General features: G+C 47.6%; 1 long non-coding RNA gene across 1 annotated transcript; it reads left to right on the forward strand.

Moving 5' to 3' along the window:
* Positions 1-14,978: 14,978 nt before the first annotated feature.
* On the forward strand, positions 14,979-21,858 carry LOC309888082. Its single transcript, XR_014319130.1, has 3 exons — positions 14,979-15,076; positions 19,190-19,276; positions 21,745-21,858. It is a non-coding gene; the product is annotated as an uncharacterized lncRNA (long non-coding RNA).
* Positions 21,859-27,130: the final 5,272 nt, after the last annotated feature.

The raw sequence follows: 27,130 nt of genomic DNA on the forward strand, positions 1-27,130 counted from the left end.
ATTAGCTGATTACTTCTGCTGCCTTACCCTGCTTACTTGCTGCTGCCTCTCCGTGCACACGGTGGAACACAGAGATAGAAGAGGTGAGACTCCAGCTCTTACAGAAAACTTAGAGGTGTGATCCCTATGGGCTTTAAACAAGACATAAAAATTATATTGAATCATTTTAATAGTACACACATTCATATAAATAAATAAATCAGATCCACACAGTTAGCTATCTATAGCTAGAGATCTCTATTCTCAAGCATATGATGCGGTCTGTGATGTTTGTGAGTTGTGATTTTGTAACTCCTGATATTACTGGGATGGACTCTGTAACCTGAAATGCTCATTTGAGTCTTTCAGCTCGCCAGCAACCCAAAAGCCACTGCAGAAACAAATATGTTTTGCAGCAGGTTGGTTTATTCCCTGGATATTTACTTGCCGGTTTGGGTTGGGGTATTTTTTTTTAATTTGTTTTGTTTATTTCTTCTTTTATCAGCTCCAGCTGAGACAGAAGAGGGTGGGAGGAGGGTTTTGTTCCTCTGGAGATAACAGGAGGCTGTGTCTGTGCAGCCATGGTGACAAGATCCAGGGCGCTTTCTGGCTTCCAAGCAATTTGCTCCCCACCCCTGGCTCCCAAGTAAAAGTGGGGCAGAGAGAGAGAGGAGCTTTTGTTTCTCAAGTGCTTCAGCTGTTGCTACTAATTAAGCGAAGAGCCCTAGTGCCTTCCCACCTCCCAAGCTTAAGGAGGGTCTAGTTGGGGTGAAAGGAGAGTCAAGAGTCTGTGCTGATGCTGCTTCTCTGCACCCTGCTCTCACTACAGGGCTCTTTTCATCCTTTCTCTGCCTTGCTGGGTGACCTGTGGCCAACTCCACGCCTCAGATTCCCTGGCTGCAGCAGGGAAGAAATGAGAGAGACCAAGCTCAGCGTGAGGCCAGATGGAAACTACCACCCTGCTGCTCAAGGTGTTATTATCAGTTTAATGCAATATGTTCCCAGCTTCTCAGACATGCTGACTAGCAGCAGATTGCTCTTTCCTTCTCCAGACTTCCCTGGATGTCATTCCCTTCTCTCTCTGAAATGCCAGCTCCGTCCCCAGGCTCTAACAGCGTTACTGAAACCTCTCCAGTGTTGCCAGAATGTGCTGGAGGAGCCAGATGAACTGTCAATGAGTAGGTATCAGGCAAACGGCCTTTGCACGGGGCAGTTGCACTTTTTTGGACAAGGAGGGCAGAGTCAGTGGCTGCTGTGAGGGCTGCAGGGGAGCTATGTGGGCTCTGCCCAGTCTTGCAACAGGGACCACGCACCGTGCCAAAGCCTTGTGTGCACGTGGGAAGGACTGCAGGTATGAAAAGAATGTAGAGATGTAGAGAAAAAAAAAAAAAAGAATTTAGGGAGCAGGAATGCTGCAGGCATCCAACAGCCTGTGGAATCGAGGAGCTAGCCCTGGCTCGGTCCTGCAGGATGCTCAGTCCCCAAGGCCTGAGGTAGCAGCCAAGGGCCGTGGCTGCTCTCTGGGGCCTCTCCCCCCCCTCACTGAGCTCACTTGGGTGTCTTCAGCCCAGGATCTCCCAGGGAGAAATTTGGGGCCTCGCTCAGGAACAGATGGTCTCCCTCTTGGGCCCCATCTGCCAGGCAACACTGGAGCAGTTGCTCTCTGCAGTGCTGAGCAGAATCTTGTTTACTTTCCCCTCGTGTCAGCAAGGTGATGTGTAGGGAAACCAAGCCCTGCTGTTGCCAGCCCCGATTTCCAGGAGCTGCAAGGTGCAAGAGCAAAACCCAAGAGACACCTCTGTGAGGGCCAGGCAACGTGGCATCCACCAGCACAGATCCAAGGTGGAATCTGGCCAAGAAGAGTGCTGAAGATGCAAGGGGGGCAGGATATTTGGGAAGCCATTGATCCACACGCAGGATAAAAACACGTGGACTAAAGGAGAAACCTGGAGTGAAGTTTCCTAAGGGGCAACCTGCTAGGAGCAACATGCACGTGAGCCTTGTCTGTGATGAACTGCTCAGTGCCCAGAGTGCTGAGAGACACGTGGTGCGTTTAGTGGAGGTCTTTGCCTCTGACTACACCTGGAGCCAAGTTCTGAGCATGTATTCATGGTTCCTGAATTGAAGAGGGGGAAAAACAAGACAGCATCCTGCCTTCTAAGACCCAAGTGAGTGATTTTCAGGGTGTCTTGGTCACCTGGGCATCCTTGTGAGCTCAGCTCACTGGGCCTCAGTGTATCTGGCCAGGCAGGCAGCTAGCAGCTGCTCTAGAAAAGTTCAGCCTTAATGCCCAGAAATGTCTGGTAGAAATTCTCATCAGCAGGGAAGTCAGGGCCTGAAATGACCCTCACTTTGAGGTCTCACCAGTTTTTAAAGACGAGGCTGGGTAGGCAGGAGGGGTTGGAAGGATGGACCGCTGCTTTGCAGCTGCTCCTTCCATCCATCCCAGCTCAGGGCACAAACATCGTCATCCATCAGGGCTGCGGGGAAGCGTCTCTAGACAGCATTAAGCACACACAAAAATAGCAAGCGAGACCAGCTCCTCCTCCAGCAGCACCAGCCAAAATTGCTGCAGCACGGCTGATAAAGGAACTTCACTTATTTTCCAGGTTCTGCTACCGGAGCCCAGGATCGAGGACTGCAGAGGATATCACTGCTCCGTGCGCGAGCGCATGTTTTCCAGAGACCTTGGCCCCAGAAGTCAGCCTGGTGAGGTCCTGCTCTCTTAGGTAGCCAGGTTAAGCAGTCAGTCCTCTAATGGTGCTTGACGAGCAGAGGGCACGGAGCATTACTTTATCCCCTCCCCTGAGGGTTCCCATCCGTAGAGGCTCCGGCGCAGGATGCTGCCTCTGTCAGCTCTGCAGTAATCAGCCCAGAGGCAGGAAGTGGAAACTTTCTGGTTGCAGCCACTTAGTTTCATTAGAAGCATCAAAAGAGAAAACAGGCCTCAGGTGGGGCAGTGAGAGGCAGAGACACGCAAGGGGCTGGGGAGAGGGGATTTGCAGCTCTATTTAACGTGTCACTTAGCAGGTAAGCCTCAGCTAAGAGCTGGAGAAAAGTGATAGGGAAGAGGGGCAGAGGCAGCCTGAAGCTGGGGGCTGTCACTGACATCACTCAGAGCTGTCAGGAGATCATACAGCTCTGGAAAACCTGTTTATTATTTTTATTTTTTTCACAAAAACAGCAATAGGGCTGAGCAGAAATCCCACCCTGCTGCTCTAAGGCTTCCTCCCTGTCCCTCTTCTCCTCTGGAAGACTTTTGTCTTGATTTCTTTCCAAAAACCTTGTGCCCTGGGAATTGTGTCCCTTTCCCAGTGCTCTGCTCGGGGTCTTAATTATCCCTGTCACTGCAAAGAATTTCCCTAATGTTCAGCCTAAGTCTTCCTTGTTCACCACAACCATGACACTGTTCGGAGGTAGGATATTAAGGGCTGGAGTCGCTCCCATAATAACGTATTGATTTCAATGAAGCCAAGCCCAATGGGGAGGAGTCTGTCCAGCCTTGCTCCATCCCCCTTGTGCCCCAAGAGAACGTTTTGTGTTAGACTAAATGCCTCTGTAAGTGCCTCTCAGTTCTGTGCTCGTTGTGAGCCGTTCTGTGTAGACACATTGAAGCAGGCAGGGTGCAGGATCAGGCCAGTAATCACATTTCCTTTTGGCAGTAGGTATTTTATCAGCCTTGGTCTCCCTGGGCACTGAACCGCGTGGCTGTCTGGCTCTCCTGAGCAGATCTCATAGCCCAGGCAGGCAGGAGTTCTTCCACCAGGCGCAGCCCTCTCCCCCTTGCTTCCCATTTCATTAACGTCCTCTCCCAAGAGTGGAAATGAATTAAACCGCTCACCTCCTGAGCCCTATTTCCCTCCTTATACTTTTCCCTAAGCCACCTCCAATAAAGCAGCCTGTGCACACCAGTGGCAGTGGGACAGTTGTGCACATCTGGCAGGCACGTGGGGGTCACATCAGCAGGCACATCCGTCACTCACTGACCAGCAGCAGCATCTGGGATCTTGAAGCAGGGAAGATCCATCATTTGGTGACCGTCTGTTGCAGTAATTCCTGCCCTACAACATCGGCAGAGTGGAATTCTGCATCCAGCTCCCCTCCCTCTGTGGCTACCAGCATCTTCATCTTTCTTTCCAGCTGGGAAAGGGGTCTCCTTGACAAGGAGGGGAGCACAGATATTAACAGGATGCCATGGGTCCTCGGGACTAACATTTGCATCTCTAGTTCTCACTGGCCAGATCCTTTTGCCTCTATATTTTCCTTTGTCCTGTAGGAAGGCGGGGATATACAGCCAGAGAGCAGCAGCTTTTTTTTTTTTTTTTTTTTTTTTTTTTTTTTTTTTTTTTTGACAGGCAAAGCAGGAAAAAGTGACCCAAGAGCTGCCAGAGGAACGGATCCTAGATTCCCGAAGTCCCACTCATTAAAAAGTGTTGCCTCTTGTTTCTGTCTGTGCCTGCTTTGTGGACACAGATGTTACTTTATTCTCACATGGGTGAGCAGTTGTTTTTAAGTGAGCTCCTGTCCACAAGCCTTGCATCTTCCCATAACCAGCAGGGTTTGTTTGCCATCTTTGGAGATTCAGCAAAAATAATCGCGCTCGGAGACACCTGCAGCGTCCTTTAGCAAGCTCTGCCCTGAGCCAGAGAGGGGCTGGGACAGGGATCCCCGTCAGCCAGGAGATGGAGCAGCTTGCCTCCCCAGCAAGGTGCAAGCAAGGGAGAGAAAGCCTGGGCCCTTTGCAGGGTCCTTTTGTTTCACGAAGCGGACATGGCCGTTCTTTTATGCCACTGTGTGCTTGAGGAGAAGGGAAAAGGTTCACAGATCTGTCTCAGGGATGGGATGGGATGGGGAGCCTTTTGTTTTCTTCAGAGGCCCTCAAGGAACATCTCATTGTAGCTGCTTGGAATTAAGTCTGCCAATCCCCTGTCTGATCACAGGCTCCTTGTGCTGGTGTTCAAGAGAAGCTTTCAGCTTCCTTTCTTCTGCCTGGGACAGTGGATGTGCTGGGTTGGAACTCACATCAGCAGCCAGGACCTGGACTGGCCTGGAGCCTCCAGGAAAGTTTCTCCACGTCTCCCCCCAGCAGCTGCTGGCTGACAGCTTTGTCCCACTCCCCAGTGCCTGTCCCTGTCCCACGAGGCTGAGGACCCCCCTATGTGCCCCATCGTCAGGAAGTGCTGCTCTGTCTGGGGCTACCTTGGAGCTGCTGGCACAACAAAGCTGTTTTGCTTTTGGCTGAGCGCTCAGCATCCGAGCTCTCATGTGGTTGGAGCCCATTTTTTTTGCAAGAATGAAAACAGTGGATTAATGAGCTGCTTGTGGCTAATGTGCAGGGTTTCTCAGAACTGGTGCTATTAGAGCCCAGCGTCATGTAGGAGGTAAATGGCAGCACATGGTGAATAAAGCAGTGATATAATAGGTTTAAGTAGTCCATTTCCCTTTGGAGTGTTACTGATAACATGCCCAAATGCATACAAGACCATTACCTTAATGAATAAGACCGCTCTCTGGCAGAGCACATACTGCAGCTCCTCACAAGGGGTTTATTTTTCATCATTTTCATCCAAAAAAAGCCTTGGGTGTTTGAGTTGGAGTGGGGTGCAGGGAGGGTAGAACAGAGACAGAGGGGAAGAGGAGAGCAGAAGAGAAGAAATATGGATGGGAGTAGAAGGGAAAGAGAAGGAGGGACATAAATAAATGCAGAGCAGGCACATTATGCTGGGACCAGCATGGCCTCCAGGAAGCACAGTAAGAGGAACTGGTACGGTCACGCATGAACAATGATCAGACATTTGATTTTATGTATTGAAAGAGGCACAGCTTTGGAAGCGTCGTTGTCCACCGCCAGAAGTGAAGTGCTACGAAACACGCAGACACCAACGGGCTCACTGTTCCCCCCTTGGATGTATGATGGCCACGCGTTGCCATTTGCCTCTGGTTGTTCCAGCCAGCTCAGAATTAGCACATGCTGAATTAGTATCAGTGTGTGCTAATTCTACCCACACCAGGGGAGTTGCTCAGGACTTGGCCCCTGTGATCAGCATTGTAAAATCCTGGTGCTCACTAAAGGACAGCAAGTTCTGGGCTAGCTAAGCGGCTCTCTGCTAGCTGGAGATGCTCCACGTTGACATCACGGCACGGGAGAGCAGAATTTACCTCTACACCTTTCCTCATCCAGTTTACTTTTCTCCTGGGAAGGGTGCATAGAGCAGCATTGCCTGGAAATATCTGTTGAAAGCACGTTGGCCACATGTTTTCTGAATTTGCTTCTAACCAGTGCAGTGGGAGCTGAATTGGACTGTCCTGTTACACAGTAACGTGTACTCTTGTGCCAACTAAAGCCTTGTTTTCTCCACCTTCTTCTGGAATTTCTCTACAAAAGAGAAACTGGATGCAAATCCAGTGTCAAATGACTGTGAATTAACAGGAATTCACCGCACGAGGTGGGTTTCACAGAGGTGTAATTCTGTAAGAGTCTGTGCAGCGACAGCACCTAATCCATAGCAGAATAAACACCAGGAGAACCATGAAGGACCCGTGTTCCTAAATGACTGATTATGAAGATCCCCCTGAAAGCCTAAAACATTTCTCAGCACATTTAGCAAGACGAACACGGTCTGGCTGACCTGCAGCAGAGGCGCCCCCGTCCCAGAGCGCCAGTTCCAGCAGTGGCTGCAGGACGATGCTCAGCGCCGTGCGTGGGGATGGGGCATGCAAAGAAAAAGGCTTCTCCGAGCTGTAGTCCTGTAGCTTCCAGCAATCTACGAGGACTGCCTGGATGTTGCATCCAGACTATTAAGTTTAATCGCCGCTGATAGACCAAACCTCCATAAACTTGTCTAAAACCTTTTGAACCTATTTATACTTTCAGTCTCCACAATATCCTGTGGCAAATGAGCTTCAAAATTTAATTATGTGCTGTGTGAAAAAGCACTTCTTTTTGTTTGTTTTAAACTTGCTGCCTGGTAATTTCACTGGGGCACCAATGTCTTGTATGTTGAGAAACAGCATCTAAAATATCCGAGGGACACAGAATCCCAGATTTTATTGAAAGGCCATGTGATTCTGACTTCTAACTGTTAAAACCACTTCTGAAATGGAACATAGGTCCCACTTTTAATGCTTATGAAAATATTGCCTCCAGTGCTCTTGTTTGCTCTTCAGGCTGTTTTTACTTTTTTTTTTTCTCTTTTTTTTTTTCTTTTAACCTCTGCTTACAAGCTGTTCTAGCCCCTGACAGATCCCGTTCTCAAGCTTCTTGTTTACTCAGTTAGCACGGGCTTTATTTTTTACAATGTTATCCTTTTAACTGCTTCGGCAGCCGAGAGCCCGTTGCTCGAGACACGAACACAAACTCAACCAAGGACAGGCAAGTTTGCCTGAATGACCTCTTTCTCCTCATTATATTTGCCATGGTCTCCATGTCACAAGTTCAAGTACACGCGCATGGGGTTTAATACAACGCAGAGATAAAGGCAGAGGGATGGAGGCTTCCACTGTGGCACGAACGTACTCTGCTGCTGCCTGATTGTGCCTTTTGCAGACACCTCATTAAAAGCGTGTTCATTACACATAAACATGCCTTTGTACTTTCATGAGCACACATGCTCACCAACGTAATTTGAACGCGGTGGGGGACAGCTCACCCTGGCACAAGTATGTCTGATTCCTTACGCACGCTCGCACGGAGACCTTGACGATTTGAAGCAGTTGTTCATTTGTAGCCTTTCATCTCTACATGGAGTCGTACCTTCCTCTTGCTGTCGTTAACTTCCACTATCTCGTATGCTCTCCTCTTGCTTAAGCCTTTGAGTTTAGTCCAAATAACATTTCTTCTGCCTGATGCACCTCCTGTATCAAATGTTGGTATCAGCAGTTGTGCTGTGGCTTAAAAGTGAGTTCAGAGTCAGAGGAACCAGACCTTGTGAATCTTTCTCTTCCCATCATGTAAATAGGGTTTGCTACATGAAGCCATTCGTATCTTATACTCTTGCAGGCACAACTTCTAGTCTGGAAGATGAGATAAAAGATACTGGGTAGGCATCTCCTGAAAGCGGCTTGATCCGGAGAGTTAGCGAGGATGCATTGGCTTCCTGGGAAAAGGGAGAAAGATTTTGCATGTTTGAGACATGTTTCCCTGACTGTTTGTGTCCTTCAGCAACACAAACCATTGTGTCAGCAGGGATAAATCAGCATTGCTCTGCAAAAATCAATTGAATGAAGCCGGCTTTCTGCTGCCAAGGATCAGGTATATGCAGGATTTGAATGGAAGGTCTCCTGGCACAGCGTTAACAGCCTCTGGAGTCTTGTTGCTGCTAATGCTTACCCCCTGGCTGACAAAACTGGAGCAGCGTTAAGAGCCTCGGGAAGTTCCCGTTCGAGCACATGGTGCAGAAATGCACACCCCTGCCGTTGCGGTGAGAGGGAGAAGAGGAAAGACAGCCGGCTGTAAGAGCGCCCAGTGTATTTGGAAGACTGGTAATACGGGAAGTGCTATTTGCCAAATCAGCTGTGTTTGCTAGTCCAGAGACGTTAACTCCACTGCCAAGAGCTGCCGCTCTGTGTTCATGTGTGCAGCACGTGCTAGGCGTGTGAGACAGCGCAGATACAACCACCAAGGAAGGGGAGAAGGGCTGGGGAAGATGCTCTGGGAGAAGTCCCTGCCTGAGGTGTCAGGCCATGCTGGTGGGCACTGCCTGTGCCCCTGCAGGTGCATGCGCAGGAAGCGACCTCGAGACGGCTGCGTGCTCAGGGTGGGCGTGCAGATAGTGTGAAATACAAGCGTGAGCGTGCGTGCACGTGCACGGGGGTGTCTCCGTCTGTGTGCAAACAAGCAGGGGTGTTTACAAACAAGTGAGTGAATGTAAGTCTGCAGAAATGCGTGCACAGATGGAGACACCCGCAGCCGGTGCAGGGTGCGTGCGTGGGGACGTGTGTCTGGAGGGGAGGTGCGAGGAGCGGCTGTGTGCGTGGAAGCAGCGCTCTGGGGAAATGAGATGGGACCAGGCTGTGTAGGATCTCTGTGCCAGCCTGCACAGGCAGCTCGCATCTGCATGTCCAGTGGTGGAAAGCTGGGCATTTGACCTCTGTCCATAAGGGTCTTTGAGATAGGAAGGGGAGTCTTTAAATGCACCTTGGGAAAAGGGTGTCAAATGCGTGCTGGAGCTCCTCTGCAGGAAGAGGAAAATCCATGGGGACGGAAACACATCTCCGTTAGCACGTAGCAGTTGTTTTGTTTGTAGCACGGCTTCGGTTTGACGGGGCGTGTGGAGCGTTGTGCACGAGAGACGTGTGCGTGGGCTGGGGTAGGTGCGCGGCAGCTCGCTGCGTGCACAGAGGAGGGGGCGCAGGGGAGGACAGCGGGGAGGGCTGAGCCCAGGCGCTGCTGGGGCTCGGGGATTCAGGCAGGGCTTTGTCAGAGCCATCCCACTTTGGAGCATCCCCAAATTCAATGTGGGCGCTTGTCTATTTTAGGTGTTTCTCCGCACACCTCTGCTTCCCAGCCTGCTGCCCCAGGCCCTCCAAACCGCGGCGTGCCGAGGAGCTCCGGCAGGAGCAGGAGCAGGAGTGGTTCCCGAGGAGCTCCGGCAGGAGAAGGAGCGGTTCCCTTGGAAACCTCTGGATGCCCAGCAACAAGTCGCTGCCAGCAGCCATGTGACAAGGTGCATTAATCAGGCATCTCGTACGAATCAGGTCAGTTGGGGCCAAAGTCCAGCTCGCTCCCCCTCCGCTTCGTCGCTAATTACCGCGCGACGAGGGCTGCTCCGAGTAGGGGGTGGAAAACAACTCAAAATAATTAAATAAAACGGTGACCTTTGCTGTTGTGGCTTCTAGGTTCATCCCAGACTTTCTCCAGGAGAAAAATCTGTCCGATCTCCTCTCCCACTGGAACGAACCTAGAATGCAAATGAGTGAGCCAGAGGAGCCTTGGGCGGTGGAAAAGCCCAGAGAGAAAGAATTTGTCGTGGATGTGGTGAGTTTCCAGGTCTCTTCTCGCTATAAGCCCTACATTTCAAACACAGCCTTTGAATGAAGAGTATCTCAGGCTGGAGATGGTTTGAGCCTGGTTCAGGAACACCTCCTGTCCACATCTCAGGTCTCTTTGGAAACCAAGTTTCTGAGCTCTCAGCTGGGCCATGCTGAAATTGCTGGCCAAAATGACTGGTTGGACAGCACAGGGAGGACGTCAGTCCAAAGTCCTGCCCTACACCTCTGAAAGAAGAGGCTACTGCTGAGAGGCAGTGCCTCTACACTTGTTCCCTGTGGGCTCACCACAGCTGCAAAATGGCTGTTCTTCACAGAACAGAAGCAGGGAAGGTTATTCTTCATCATTCCTCATGGCTCTTTTCTTTACCCCCATGGGACCTTTCTCCATTTCACTCAGGAGCAGAAGACCCAAAGGTTGGAGGAAAATCAAAGAGGTTTTTGTAGCTGCAGCTCTGGGCCAGGGGATCACAGCAGTTAGCACATTCAGCCTGAGGTGAAAGGGAATTGAGAGAGTCCTGGTGAGCAAATGGGGAACAGGGAAAATTAAGTGAAGGATGAGGAAGTCCAGCTGGAGTGGGAACAGCTATAAGCACTGGTCCCAGTCCCCTGCACTGGATTGCCTGCCCAGTAGGATCTTCTAGGGAAATTAAGTAGCCAAGTCTCACTGTCCTTTTGATGTAAGTTTTGGAGTGATTTAGACACCCCTCAGCATTTTCAATAAGATGCCATTTACAATTCCACCTAGCATCCTTTTCACATTTTCCCTGAATTCCTGCTTGCTTTGCCTGGACAAAGCCAGAGCAAAGACTTCCAGATTTGGCTCCTGAACGAAAAATCTCTCACAGACACGTGTTCAAGGCCAGGCACTAGTAAGGCTGCAACATCTTCTTTTACCCGTATACCAGTCTACATTCTTCATGCTGTGACTAATGCATTGCAAGGTCATTGGGTAGTGCACAGTCTCCATCTCCTCCTTCAAGAGACCAGCGTTTGAGCCTGCCAGGATATTCACTGATTCATGTTGAACACAGGTATATTCTGCTCAAAGCCATTTTTTATCTGAGGCAACAACAAATACGTCGCTGTAGCTGGTCAGATTCTCAGCCGATGTAAACCAGCCAAAGGAGTTGGCCCGCAATCTACTGAAGATCAGGAAAAAAAAAAAAAAAAAAAGAGTTGGAAACAGTGAGCTTGGCTTTATTCTAATCAAGCTGTAATATGAATAGCAACAAATGCCACTTAAAAACGGGCTCTGTTCATGTCATCTGCTTTGAGATCCAGATCTTAAGAGCAGGAGATTCATTCCATCCATTCATAGCAGGCAGCAATTTCCCCAAGTCAGATCTGAATGTGGATCTCAGATATTACTTGGGCCGAGCCTTTATCATTGGACCATTTTGATTTATAGCTAATTAATGTTACAATCAATTATTTTTTTTTCCGTTGGTATCATGTAATAATATATCCTGCGTACAAGATATACCAGGAGACAAGACTTTACCTCAATGTACTGACTATCTAGGACAATCTAGGGCAACCTTGAAGAATTAATGCCTGCAACCTGTGTGGTTGCAATCTAAGAGGCACGACACAAATCCATGCCAGCTGACACCCTCCAGCCAAAGTCAGAAACATGCGTGTGCTCTTGGGCAGAAGGGTTAGGAGATAAATTTGTTCTCACTGGCGAGTGATTTGTCCTTTGGCACACTCCAGGGAGTAACTGTCTGACGGCCTTGCACCAGGAACATTAAAAGAAGCAGATGGTTTCTAGATACTCAGATCTGACATTGCAGCTCAGCTCAGAATCTCGGGGAAGGAACGGAGGGCTGGTTATTTGTGTCAGCCCTGAGAACAGCATGAAAAAGGCTGAGGAGCTGGGATGAAAATTGGCTAAGCCACCCCGCTGGGAGATCAGAGGGTACGTGTACATGCAATACAGGTGGAGGGCTGCTATGGTACGATGGAGAGAACGGGGCTGCTGCGGGTTTGGTGCCGGGAGATACCAAGCAACTTGTCCACAAAGCAAAACAGCTCGGTCCTCACTCAGACCGAAGCACGGGAGGACACTCCTTGGCTCTCCCGGCGGGGGTCTCCTGCCTGGGCATCCACGAAGCAGGCGAAGGATGGCTTCTCAGCCCTCTTCCCCACCGCTGCCCTATTTCCAAGGGGCTCAGGTGTCGCTCCCCCGACGGACGGACCTGTTGCTCTCTGCCATCGCTCCCCCGACCCGCCTTGACGCGAGGAGGAGACTCTTAGACTGAAGGGCAGGCGGCTCTCCATGATGTAATCCGTGCAATCTGTGCGCTCGCAAGGAGAAGCAGCCTCCCGTTGGCCAAAGCGAAGAGTCCCCGCCTGGCCGCTCCTCCCGCCGCCCCCCCGGGGGCCCATAAAAGCCCCGAGGCAGAGGCAGGGCAGCTTTCCCAGCCCCTGAGCTTGCAAAGGTGACCCAGGGACAGGTGAGCTCCGGCAGGGGTGAGGAGGAAGGCTCGGCCGAGGGAGGAGAGGGCTGGGCACGGCCGGGGATGCTGCGGGTGCCTTGGGGAAGGCGAGGGGACCCCCGGGCACCCGGGGAGCCGCTGCCACCTCTGCACAGCTCCGCCGGGGGGGTCTCGGCATTTGGGGGGGACGGGGACGGGCTCCTGGGGGCTGAGGGAGGCTGCAAGGGGGCTGCAGGGGGACAGGGTGTGGGGCTGCGGGTGTCCGGGGCCGGCTTCCCCCTGCCCTTGCCCTTGGGGGCAGCCGGGGAAGAGGAGAGGGGGGAGCGGGGCTGGGCTGCCCCTGGCCGGGGAGCTGCGGATCAGCACCACGGACAGGGCCCGGCTCTGGGCTCCCAGATCCTAAATCCCAGCTCCTAAATCCCAGCTCCTAAACCCCAGCTCCCAGCTCCAAGCTCTGCTTTCCGAGCTCTGAGCCCCCAGATCCCAGCTCCCAGCTCCCAGCTCCCAGCTCTCAGCTCCCAGCTCTCAGCTCCCAGCTCCAAGCTCTGCACCCCAAGCTCTGAGCTCCCAGATCCCAGCTCTGAGCTCCCAGATCCCAGCTCCCAGCTCCCAGCTCCGAGCTCTGAGCTCCCAGATCTCAGCTCTGAGCTCCCAGATCCCAGCTCCCAGCTCCAAGCTCCCAGATCCCATCTCTGGGCTCCCAGCTCCCATCTCCAAGCTCCCATCTCCAGCACCTGCTGTGCTCCCAGTTGAGTCTGGTCCCACTGGGGACAATAGCAAGTGGTGGCAGTTGGAGGGGAAGGGGGGGACACGCAAGGCGAGGCCGAAGCTGCATCGAGAAGGGGCATTTTGGGAGGCAGGCTGCAGCCAGAGAAGTTGGGGGCTGACCAAAAGCCAGGGGGATAAAGAGGGTTGAAGGAGCTGCAGCTGCATTTCCCCCGGTCGCCCCGACGGCCCCAGGTAAGGCGCTCACAGCCCCGGGGCTGGGGTAGAGCAGGGACCAAAATAATCCAGGAGGCCCCGAATGGCTTCACGGGCACAAACGGCATCTATGTGCCTCCCCCTGCCCCAGTATTGAAGCTTTATGTTGAAAAACTCAAAATGCTCATTTTGGAAATGGGGCTGCCTTGTAGTTCACTCATAAAGTTGCTCGTAGAATCCTCTGGCTGGTTAGAGAAATAGGATATTTCGCCAGGATGTTGCTGGGAGGAAATTCATCAGTGAGGAGTTCTTTAAAAATATTTTCCTCAATTGTTTATTCTAGCTGAATACTCAAAATATGCCTCACCTTAATATGCTTGGGGTCCATTGACAGATCATGTTATATTTAAGTGCTCAGGGGTTATATGATTGTGGATTTTTAATTTCACCAAGTGCTTAACCTCCCCCCCCCAAAAAAAAAAATAAAAAAATAGTGGGATCAAATTAAGGGATGCTTTTCTTTTAAAATTTTGGCAAGATTAAACTTATATTTTAAATTGTTAAAACATTTAACTCTGACTCAATGTAGAAATTTGAACAAACTGAAAAAAAAATACAAACACCACTTTTTCTTGTTTAGATGACACCACAGGTGTCATTTAGAAAATAAAAAAGATAAAAATGTTAGGAGTACTCGAGCACTTCGGAAACAAAGCATTGCATATCACTATTGTCAAATGAAGCATTTATTTTATCTCCCTTTTTGGAAGCTGAGACTATTCATTAAACGAATCCCTACTCATTGAAAATACGCAGCTCTGGTAAATATAGGCTTAAATATTTTGCCCTAACAGGCTCAATGAGGTAAAATAAACCAAGGTTCAGACTTCCCTAGCTCCTGTCTTTACATCTGTATTTTTCTTAAGTAACGTTGGTCTCTGAGAAGACGAGAAAACGAACGAGCTGTTCTCCATTTTAAGGAAAATCCTATTTGCTGTTTCTGAAATAAATATTTGGGGGAAAAAAAAAAAAAAGAAAGAAAAAAGAACACTTGAAAGTTGATATTTCAGTTAAGGCCTTGAATATACAGAGAGCATTCAGAGATACACATTATGTACTTTGAGCAAACTAATTGTGGAAATGCTTGCCTGTGGAATTTGAATGGAGAAATATCTGTTATCTGCCTGAAAATCTTTTAGCATCTTCTGTCAGGTCTGTGTCCGCACAGTGACTCAATTTGTGATCTTTCTTCAATGCAACATCATACTTGGGTTTGGTTTTTGTCGTGTCCTATCTCTTACAACATCCATCTAACATCTTTTTCCTTTGAAGTTTAGCTGTAAAAAAGAAATCATGTATGAGAAATCATGTCCTTTATCTCCTGCCTCAACACAGGCATGCGAAAGAACTTGAGGAGAAGCCAGAAAATTATATTGCACCAGATACATTTTCCTGCTTTTGGGGGCTTATCTCCATATTCTAAAACATTGCCTAATCAGATCTAATATTTATTATAAAAGTGTTAGGACAGATGGTTATCCTCAAAGTTAACTACATTTTGCATTGTGCGGAGCGTATTGCTTAATCCAAGTCACAGTTCAGTTTGTTCGGGGCATATTTTGTAACCTTTCTTTACTAATAATTTTCTGTAGATCTCAAAACAAACGCATCTCAGAGAAGGATCAAAACCTGTCTCTTTTCTGAGGGATCCGTACACACAGAGATCTTTGAAGAACAAAGAATTTAGGGTAAGATCTGAACTTAATTCCCAATCCTTACAGAATTTAGCAAAATTTGTAAACTGGAAATCGATCTGGCATGAGGTTACACCACTGCCTGCTAAGAAGGAAACATTTTAGGTTTCACTAGTAACAAACACTGCATAGGGTGTTTTTTTTTCTTGTTGTTTCTTTTTGTTATGTAATTTTGCTACAGGCAAAGACCTCCTTCCCCTTTCCCCCTTCCATCAAAAAGACAATGTGTTCCACTCTCTGGGCTCTGTATGCCTTGCACAAATATTTGTCTGTGCGTCGCCTGCCACTCCAGTAATGAGCTGCTTTTCCACTGCAATCATGGCATCTGGTAGGGTTTCAGGCTGTGAGTAGCTGGGAGACTGGGAGGTGCTTGGGAATCTCAGCAGGAAAAAGAGAGTGGATTTCAGACGCGAGATCTGCAACAGCTTTTGCGCCTGGATAAACACGCGTCGGATCTTCTCTCTTTGGCAGAGCTTTGTTCAGCCCCAGCCACCTGAACTTGGCACGCAGACCCGGGCACTTTGCCTGCTCCAGACACCTGCACTCACACGCAATTTTACATCCAGGCTCTTTCAAACACCTGCATTGATGCGCACTAGGTGCGCGTGTCAGCGTGCGCCATGGTCCACTACTGCACTGCGACACACGCACGATCCTGCCCGCCCCGCTCCTCACCAGAGGACGAGAGGAGGCAGGGGCCTGGCTTGACCAAGCCTTTAAGCACCCCCTTCGCTTTGAGCATCTGCACCCACCCCGGTTCAGCAAACACTTCAGCGGGACTGAAGTATGTCGCTGGGTCGGGACTGGAAGGAGATTTAAGGAACAGCTCTGAGTAAAGAATTTGGCTTTTCTGCTCACAGGAGTCAATGGGAGTTTTCTCTGATACTAAATTCAGACTGAAAGATACTAAATTCAGACTAAAGGATACTAAATTCAGGACAAAAGATACTAAATTCAGACCCCTCCAAAGCTATACATTACTAGGGAAGCAAAAGAAATAAACCTCTTGTGGAACAACCCGAAGGTCAATATAAGATCCTAAAGCAGAGAAGAGTTGAGAAGTGGGTGATAAAATTGATCTATGTGTTTTGTAAAGGCAGCAAGCTCTTCCCTCAAAGAGCGTTGTGGTTGTTGTGAGGCCTCCAAGTCTGTCGCTGTTTAGCACCTCTTTAAAACTGAATGAGTTCAGAACAGGCATTAGGGTCCTGTTGGGATGTGTAAAATAAGTTAAGTATACACCTCACCTGAAAATAAGTCGGAGTGGGGCCAAATTCACTGGTAACGTTTAAAAAAATGAGCTGTCTTTAGATACTGAAATACCTTTGTGAAGCTTGATCATAGTAGAATAGACACTGGGACTTTTAATTTATAAAATTACCTACGTTAAAGCCTAGAAATAGTATAAGGAAAGGAAAAAAAATGCAAAGAATGGTTAATGCAGTATTCAATATTGGTATTTGTGTTTGAGTATCCTAAGGCTGCTCGGGATATCTGGAGTCTTCAGCATTTGCTGAGATTCAAAGGCCTTACCCTCCAAGAAACTCTGCAGCTCCCAGCCAAGGTTCTCTGCTGGGAAACCAGGACCGAGCATGCATTATTCTGGCTCCTGCATGAACTGGGGGCTTCCAGCCCAGGGCTTAGGAGCAGCTCCATCCTGTAGTTGTAGGCCTGGCCCTGCAAAAGGAAAAAACAACCCCCAAAAACATCCCTTCCTGCCACACTTTTCTTTGACTCAGCAGAGCCTGAAGCACGCCGGTAGCTTAGTGCTTGTTATACCGCTTGCATGAATAGGGCCATTCACATTCTCCAGTCATCGCACACTCACACCCCGACTCCAGGAGCCCTTATTTGCAGAGACCAGATGGCTCCTGCGAGTTTCGATTGTGAGATATGGCCCCCTTCCTGGCGTACGACGAGCGTGGAGGTTTTTAGTTTTACCCTGCTTACAAACAGCTGGGTGCGCGTAGCAGCCAAGAGAAGGGTCGGGACCAAGATTTTGCCTTCAGCAGCCTCTGAGCTGCCAGGGGGGGCTCTAACAAGTGTTACCACGCAGGGGCTGTTAATTGGGATGGTGATTGGCAAGGGGAAGGGTTGGGTGGGTTTTGTTTGCACGATTATTGGTTTGCTTTTCAAGCATGTGTTTGCAGCCATGCGGTATCTGGCGTTAATTCGAGCCCTCCTGATACATCACCACGGCGAGCGGCCCGGCTCCATGAGACCGTAATCTCTCTGGGGCATGGACATTTTGTTCTGTGTTTGTTCAGCACTTAACACAGTCTGTGACTCAGGCTTCGGGTTTTGTTACGAATTGCACAGAATAGGCTTTTCTTGGTACAGTCTGTGGCTCTGCACCTGAAAGGATGAACAAGCCTGCAAAGCCTTGTGTGTCCCCCACAGCATCACACCTCACGATGGAGGGGAGAATCTGGCTTTTTATTTTATTTTAGTGTGGAGACTGACTCAGGGATTTTCATAAAACAAACCTACAGTAACTTACACAATATCAGGAAAATACAAATGCTCTTGCAGAAACCTCAGCGCTTAACTCCTTAACTCAGCACTTAAATCAAATACATCTAAAGTTTAGCACTTGGCTGAACTGAGAATATTTCTATAAAGTATGCAAAGGTCTCCTTTTTATTCTGCATAACTTAAGCCTGTAGACTTCCCAGGTCATGTACAGAAACAGAAACTTCCCCCCAGATTTTCAAAAGCATTTGATGTTTTCAGGTGCCCAGCATGCCATATCCCAATTAGTCCTGACTTTCAGGGACTGCTGAACACCTGGCTCTCTGGCAATTGTTCCCTTTTCAAAGTGTCTCAAACACAAATATAAGGGATCCAAAACTGCTAATTTTTTTGAAAATCTAGAGCCATGATGAACAGTCCACCTACGAGAACCCAGCCCAGATGAAAATTGCATGGATTCGAGCCCCCCAAATAAGAAGCAATAGTCAGTACCTGCGCCTGTAAGGTGACAATGCACCCTGCCATTGAAGTAGAAAGGAGCATTTCTCCTGTGCACAGAAAACTGCACAGTTCCTGGGAAGAAAAACAGCAAATCTTTTTAGTAAAACTCACCAAATTATTAACGTTGTGGTTTGTAATTCTGTCCAGGCAAATACTCTGTTGCTCTGAGTTGTTGGTACAATGTACCTGGAGAAATCAATGGCACGGCACAATAAAAAACTTTGCTTAGGATACCTCCCACTCAGTGAAGACGTTGCCATCTGGAAGGCAAAGGGTTCAGAAAAGGTCCCAGGGCTTTGCAGGCTGCAGCCTGAACCTAGCAGAGGCAGTGGGGATTTCTCCTGAGCAAGGAGAGTCCAGGATAGTTCAAAGGAGCCTTCTCTGAAATCAGGAGGTGCTGTCACCAAAATTCATGTCTGACGAGCTTAGCAGTTGCTTATACAAGTTGTTTAGACTTGCTCGGAAATAATCTATGGAGCAAATACTCTAAAAGCACGGGGGACAGGAGGAAAGGCACCCTGACCCCCTCGCTTTCTGCTAACTAGAGCTCTAGACATCGCCCGAGTGTGGTCCCGGTCCCTCAGCTGGTGCTGGGTGCTGTGAAGGACTGGGGAGGGCTGGAGGAGAGTGCAAGACCTGCTCCTATTCTGGCCTGGCTGTGCAACCAGTGTGGCAGAGGGGAGTTGTGAAAACGTGGCTGAAGCTCTCGGATTTACCTGCTTGTCGTCTGTACACCACCCGGCCCTCAGTACAGTGATTGCTAGGACCCAAACCAACAAAAGAGAAGAGTTTGACTGATTTTTGCAATGCTAATTTTAAACTTAAACCTATTCCTAAATAATGTTCCTTGCCTCTTTTTTTTTTTTTTTTTTTTTTATTTCCTGTAAAAATGGACATTGTGATACTCGTTCTATAGGCCTACCAGAAGACCAAATTAAGCGATATTCATAAAGCTCTAGAGATCCAAGAGCAAATGGAACTAGAGAAAAGAAAAAGGTTATTATCTTGTCATGTTTGGCCTGAGAGGAAGATTATCCATATACCTTGCCAGACCTATTTATTGTCTTATTTTCTCCTAGCTTATATTTCTCATCTTTCTAATCCACTCCATCTAATCCAGCCAACATTTTATTTTAGCACAGTTCTCATGACTTGCTGATGAAGGTGTATTTGGCAAGAGCTTTACATCTGCAGCTTTACATAACCTGATAAAGTGCAACACAGGTAGGTGGAACAAAACAATAGATAACAATTAATGAATACACAACTTAAAAAAAAAATTAGTTGTTTTTTTTTTTTTTCCCTAGAAAACAGGCATTATATTCTTCTGCTGGCATATCGGTGAGGGAATGGGTTTGACACAACTCATTTTCCTGAATTTTGGCAGAATGGGCTCCATTCTGTATCACACGTACTGATCTAAATGCATGTTCTACTTACTGTGATGTGGCTTTGTTTAACAAACAAACCGAAAATTATTTAAGTGGATGTAATGCATGAAATAAGTTTCTATAATGGGAAGTACTTATCATTTTAATCATGAAGGATGTATTATTTCAGTCATGAAGGAATCTATGATAAATTCTAGATGGACTATGTTTTTCAAGTGTTGCTTATGGTTTGGCTGCACTGACTCAGAGAAAACAATGAAGTTCAAGGGCTTTCAGTCCCTTACAGGGTTCAACAACCAAATCACAGCGTGCTGGAAATTTTTCTGAATACCAAAGCCCCTTGCATTTTTCCTTTTCATCTATAATCAAACAGCATTTCTCTCCCCTTGTTGCTAGTGAATGCATTAGGGTCTAAACTTTATAATCTCCAGAGCTGTTTCCTAGAATAGATGCAAGCGGAGCACTTGGTTAGGGACAGCCAGGAGGCAGGGAGAGATGATTACCTTCAGGCAGTCTCAGTGGAACTTCCCAGGGCTCCTACGGGCACAGCCTAATGCGGGACTTAGGATGCTGAACAGACTTCCATTATGGGGGCTGGCTATGTTGATGCACATCCACACACAGAGAGCTCCTTGTTAAAATGCACACCAGTGGCTCCAAAATACAGCAGCTCAGTTGGGGTTCATTAACAGCAAAATCATTCCGGAGGACATTGTTTCAGAGAGGAAAGAATTTCATTTCTTGCAGGATTGGTTTTTAGTTGCATATAGCCTGGAGATTTTGCTGTTAGATTTAGGTGGAAGTCTAGTTAGAGAGAGCCTGGAGCTCGGGAGCACAGCCGTGCCGAAGGCTTCAGTGGGGTTAACTCAAGATTTACATGCGGTGCCTACCACGGTGGGACCCCAGCTTACACAGGACATGTTAAAATAAATTCCTATTAACGAGGTGGCTTTAGCATGTGTGTACGACGGGCATCCAGTGCCCGACAGGAGGATGGCTCAGCCATGTGGCACAGCCTCTGCACTGCTAATGGAAGATCTCTACCCATGACAGTAACGGGGGAGCAAGCGTGCTTTGTTCTGCTCTCAAGTGTTCCTTTTTAGCAGGCACACAAGCAATTGCCCCAGACCTATGCAGCTTTTAAGGCAGCGAAGGGCTGCTGTGATGAGGAAATCTTAGTCCATTTTAATCAGCAGGTATTAAATAAACAAAAGAATTATCACTAATAGATACAAATGAGTTGCCACACAGCTTGAGTGTCAACTTTCTCTTGTTTGCCAGGGACCATATAGTGGAACACACAAGACATCTAATGATTTAGTAATACACTGCAAGTAAACACCTAATTACCAGGTCTAGGAGGGGAAGGAATAATAAGCTACTTGGGAGGAGGCTATCAGTCATTTTAGCTTTGATTTCTTGTATGAAGTCCTGCACCAAACATGCTGGTAGCTCTCATCTCACATGTATGTCACCGTTTCTCAGGAATAAGTCTGTTCATTTGAAGCTCAGCTCTATTTTTAAAATCTACTCTTTCTGAAAGAGCTGTCTTAAAAAAAAAAATAAAAAAATAAAAAAAAATTGTACTGCAAAAGGGACAAAATTGCTCCTCAACAAAGGGGCCTATCAACAGCCTGTCAATAATGTGCCAAAGGCCAGAACCTGCCTTTCAAAGAGGCTCTGCAGTCTGGATGTGTACTTTGAGAGCAATTAAGGGACGTGAGCTACATGATGATTATCTCATGGGTGACATTTTCATTGGCTCTTTGGGAAAAGAGAGAGATGGGTTTGAGATGGCTGTGATCAATGTGCATCCTAGCCCCACATCAATGGCAGGAGAACATGTGGGAGACAGACCTGGAAAGCAAAATGTGCAAGAAAAGGAAGCAGGGAGGGGAGAGATGGGGAAGGCAGGAGAATTTTTAAATCCTAGAAGGTGAAAGAAAAAGCTACAGTGGGAAGTGGAAGGAAGGACAAAACCTGAGATGATTAGGGGAAAATGGGAATGCCTCCAGGCATTGGGCGGGCTGGCAGCTCTCCAGAGGCCAGGTCGGGCAGGAATAGGAGAGGGAGGGACTGCAGGATTCCTGATGGAGGAGAGGGGAATGGATCCCCCTGAGTGAGAAGAAAGACCTGAGATGATGGCGTAGACGTGTGCTTGCACAAAACATCCCCAAACTGAGACCAAAGGGGTATCTTAGTACAGAGGTTCAATTATGTTTACTCTGCTTTTTCACTAGCATATTCCCATCAGTGTTGTCCATCTGTCCTTCCTTCACCTCTTCTCTCTTCATACTACAGGTACAAGCCCAGAGCTGAGAGCAGACAGCAGCACACAGGGGCACTGTGCTGGATGGGAAACAAATACCAATTGGGTGAGGACTACACCTAAAAACCTCAGCCGAGTGCCTGAGTCTCACTGCAAGGTTAGTAATGCCCAAGGGACAAGAAGAGCCTGGGTGACACCCAGAAATACAAGCTGGCTCGGTGGCAGGAGCTCAGAAGTGCTCAGTGCCCCACGTGCACTGTAAAGGCAGAGCACTGCACAGGATTGCCCCTCGGCATGGACACTGCTGCTTGCAAGGGGACCTGTACAGAAGCGAGTGCCAAAAAGCAGCTCAAATGCTGCGTGTGTGCAATTGCCAGGGGCTGGCTTCTGGCTGGGCCAGACCCAGCTCCACGAGCCACAAACACACAGGTTCCTACCAGTGTGGCTGATCCTCTGAGCTTTGGTTTTTACAGGTCAAGCAGTTTCTCTTAATTCCTAAGATAAAAGGACATTCTTCCAGACCTAGGCAAAATGTTTCACAGAAAACACGTACACAATAATGCAGATTTGGTTACTCTATTTCCCCAGTTTGCCCAATTGCTTGTTTAAGAAAACAAATGCTGGCAGAAGAAAATGTTGCTTAATTTGCTATAAAACAATCCCCTTTCTGCTTCTTATTTTATGAAAGGGTTAAAAATATTGATATTGAGCAAAAGCAAAATTGTTTTAAAATATTTGGAAACCTTTCCAGCCCCAAAAGGTGCTGTTACATTTGCAATTACTATATCTTCCGGTGCTGCATGTACCAGAACATATAACCATGTATATACCTGATGTGTGCATCTGCATTTAACACAAATGCATGCTCACATGCTATGCAAACAGTTTCAAGCCGATCTGACAGACGTAAGCTTCTGCTCTGCATTCTCCAGGATTGTCTTCTGAAGGGGATCTTCATAGTAAAAATAATGTTATTTTACTAGCTAAACATTGGGAATAACTCTCCATCGTAGGCAAACTATGCTGAAGACAGAAATCAACTGACACGTTCAGTCTGGAGGAATCCCCCCGGGTACCAGCAGAATGCATTAACAGTGCATTTCTCCAGTGAGATATGATGGGAAGAGCACAGAGCAAAAAAGAAGGTAAAATGGTTAAAAACAACTTGTGTTTTTAGACCCCAGACTCCCACAGAAATCTTTGGAGATGCTGAGCTCCCTACCTCTGAACATTGGGCCTTTCATTTGCAAGCAGAAATAATGTTTTGGACGTCCAGCTTAGACTCCTGTTATTTAAAATTGTTCAGAGTATTTTTCTCTAGACCAGTCTGCTGCCCTGATAATTAACGTAGCTAATGGCTGCTTTCTTTTCATTTATCAGCAGTTTTGTTTTTTTGTTAACACAAGCAGAGAGAAGATGAAGAAACAATCTCTCGAAGGATACAGCCTGACAGTAATACCGCCATCTGACTAAAAAGAACTCAGACATACGCATAATCCTCAGGAAAATTCATCTCCACCCTCCCAGCAGACCCTGGTGAGAGCCCTTGAAGTGGTAATTAAAGTCTATTGAGTGGCAACTGCACCTGTTTAGAAAGGAGAGTGTGGGTAAGAGGTGCACAAAGGGAGATGAGCAGCAGAGAGGGAGTGTGAGCGAGGAGCTGCTGGAGGTGGGGAAGAAGGGAAGCGGAAAGAAGAAAAGGTGTATTTGTTGGCGAAGCCAATCCAATACGATGTATGTTTCACATTCTTCCCTTCATTTGCTTTCTGCCTGCTCTCCTGCACCCCTTCACGCACACAGCCGGCTTCTACCCCACTCTCACACCCACTGATGGAAACTCCAGGGGGCTTTCCCCGGCTAGCCCGGGCCCTGGACCAGCAGCTGCTCATCTGGTGTAAATCAACAGAGTTCCACTGAAGTCCTGGTGGAGTTACGATCAGCTAGCGCTCATTTACGCCAGCTGAAGATCTGTCCCAGTGACACTCATTAACAGTCACTGGGCTCCTCAGCCTGGCAGCTGGGACATGCCAGTTCTTGTCTGCTGGGTTGTCTTTCTCCCTAGAATAGAGCACATCCCTTTCGGTGTAAATCCTACAGCATCTGGGATGAATAAATCAGAGATGTTTCTGGTTTTCAGCAGACATGTCTGAGAGCAGAGTCTAGGCAGAAACTGAGTGAAATGGAGGAACCCAGAGCAGTGCTTGCAGGCAGGCAAAGCCATGCCTATCAATAGGACTGCTAGTTTTGCATCCACATGAGGCTCCAAAAGCTTTGAACCAGTGTCACAAACAGATAGATCTTCCTAGGTACTACGTGTGAGACCGTGCAAAACGGGCTTACTCATAAATACTGGCAGTAACTGTGGATTCTGACATAGCCTTGCAGACTACTGCTGACCCAAGGACCACAGCTGGGGAGCCACTGGTGTGTCCAGTGAATTGTCACTTGGTGGGGACACCTGGAGGCCAAAATCTGTGATATTGTGGCAGTGGCAGCTCTGCCAGCTTCAATAGACCAGTGCTGACTTGTGTCACCAGGTAATTGCGTATTGGTTTGCTAATGGCACAAACCAGCAGATTAAGTGGTGAAACAATGGGGAAAAGAAAGACACAAAAAGTGGCAGGGGGAAATCCTCCAATGTTTGAGATGGAGAGCATGAAAAGGGGGACATTCTTTGGTACGGACATCTGGACTGCCTTAGTGACCAAGGAGCCAAAGACCAGCACTGCAGAGTGATGTAGATGCATGGGCCAAGGAATTTGTCATCCTGAGACCCGTGGATTGAGAGCAGAAATCCCAATTCTTTCTGACATAATCTCAATTTCATTTTTGATGCCAGTAATCTGGGCATTTCAGATGAGGCCATAAAGATTTAGTGCATCACCTTTGCCTAATTAGTCAAAGGCTCTGACAATCGTGTTTTGTAGTAGCATGCAATCATCCCTTACGCTCTACCTATGCACACACACTACTGAAGCCTACTCATTTAACTCCCTTTATCCAACCCCAAAATGGTTTTCTTTCTGTGTTACTATGCATTTGCAAAGATTCTGCAGTAATACAAGCTCTCCCTTGTCACGGCAATTCTATATGTGCCCCAGCAATCAACTGAACAAAACTAGGTTTCCTGGGGTGAGAACAGAAGAGGAAAGAGGTTTATCCTCAGAGCACCCTGAGGCTGAGCTGTGCAAAGGATTCAGGCAGAATAATTTGACCGGTGTTTGCAAAATTTTCGCTCTCGCTGGACTTGATGGCAAGCAGTCCCCTGTGAATCCCTGACCTTCATACTCTGCAGGCTGCCTGGGATGGCTGAAATAAACCACGGGACTTTGTCTTGATCCCCGATTGTCAGAGTACACATCAATTCTGGTGCAAAGTTGTTGCATCTGCTTTCTACAAATATTAGCAACGTCTCTGTAGCACGCAGTCCTGATAGCCGTACCGGGAAATGCATCCTTGTGAATGAAGACAGAAAGGAAAATGCATTCAGCAAAAGCCAATTCCTCTGGCTGTTAAGGGTGGGATTTGCACTTTGTTGGAGAGATGATCCGAGCTGCTCACTTAAATTCAGCTACAGTTAACAGAGACAGACAGGTATGTCTGGACAACAAGTCAACCTACCAGTCAAGCCCTGTCTTTGAGTGAGATTAATTTTTGTACTGATTACAAGGGTGCCTACATGACTCACTTAACACAAAATGCCTAACTGCTATCAGGCTAGAGTTACATGAGAGGAATCATACCTAAAATACCTCACTTGCATGTCTCCTAAACTCTAGTCTTGTCCATTAACAAAATCATTGGGTACATTGTCATGAGATACATTGCCTCATTCCTATATTTTTTTTCTCCTAAATACTCTTCTCTATTCTTTTTTTTTTCCTTTCAGCCCTCCTGTTCCTCAGCCTTTTTCTTTTTTTCCACCCTCCCTCTGATTGCCGAGTAGCTTCTTGACTTTTCCATCAATAAGTCTAAAGAGCATTTGAACCATTCTGTTCCCCCCTTCTCTCCTCCCTCCAGTTCCAAGTCAGGCAAGCGCATCGATCAGAGGAGCTCAAGAAATATCTGGTGTTTTGTTGTCAGGATGATAATAACATTGCAGTTGTGAATGGGCTGCTGCAGGCCTGATCATGGACACCTGCAGGGTTTGTTTAATTGCATTTAATGACAAATCCTATACAGAGGAGCATTGCCAGAGAGATTTATTATCCACCAAAGAGGCAAAGCACAACAGCTCAAAATATAATTTGCACTGAGCATTTTTTCCCCTGCCTCTCTTTAAACCATTGTAATAAATAACAAATCGGGTAAAGTGGGCAACACCAGTCTGAGACAGAGGTGGGGGGCAGAGGACAGAGATTGAAACCAAAGGAAATAACAGCAATAAGGCCACACTGTTCTTTCTACCATCCCTGTGGTCTGGTGTATAGGAAATACTGTTTGTTTAATTTACAGCCTAGAAGTGCAGCTGGGGATCTCTCTGTGATGAGCCAGCCTCTTCTCAGATAGCCAGAGGCTAAGCTCTTGAGTCCCTATTCTTTCTAAGCAGGCTTTTTTTCACCGAGTTCTGTAGCTAAGTTTAGATCTTATCTGTAAAATCAATTACAAAGAAACTACAGTGGCTTCTCAGCACTATGGGTGTCACCTGCCACAATTACAAGGAGGCATGAGCTTCCACGCGGTTGAAATCTCTGGGACAAACTACAAGTGGCAGATCTCATCCTGAAAAATACCACTTTGAGAAATACGGCCCTACGCAGACAGATCACTCTACCTGAAGTCTAGACAAAAGTCTCACACACCTCTGAGGCTGAACGGAATTTATGTTTCCTACTAAATGCCACGCTCCTGGAAGGGAATTCATATGTGTATAAAGAGCAGAGGACCTCATTCCCTTGCCCAAGCCGTAAACAGTCACTTCTCTCTTGATTATTATGTGCTTGTTTAGTGACAACTTGTGGCAAATCCCTTCCCCAGTGTGGTATATCACTGTGCTAGGCAGAGTGCAGTTCCAGAAGAACTGTGAAGTGTTGTCACCTGAATTGGTGCAGCTGGACTAGATGATCTTTGAAGGTGCCCTTAAACTGAACTATTCTATTCTATTCTATTCTATTCTATTCTATTCTATTCTATTCTATTCTATTCTATTCTATTCTATTCTGTCCTGTCCTGTCCTGTCCTGTCCTGTCCTGTCCTGTCCTGTCCTGTCCTGTCCTATCCTATCCTATCCTATCCTATCCTATCCTATTATTATAGTCCTTCCCGAACCATTTTCTCTCTCAGGTTCATAAGTCATCTTTATTATTCACTCTCTCATCCAATTACCCTTGGCAGAATACTGAATTGCCCTGGCAGCTTATTTCTAAAACTTGTCTCTCCTCCCCCCTCACCCGCTCCCCAAGCATTTTCATCAATACA

Source organism: Aythya marila, assembly GCF_965140915.1.
Source record: "Aythya marila genome assembly, chromosome: 27".
In the NCBI taxonomy this organism is placed as follows: domain Eukaryota; kingdom Metazoa; phylum Chordata; class Aves; order Anseriformes; family Anatidae; genus Aythya; species Aythya marila.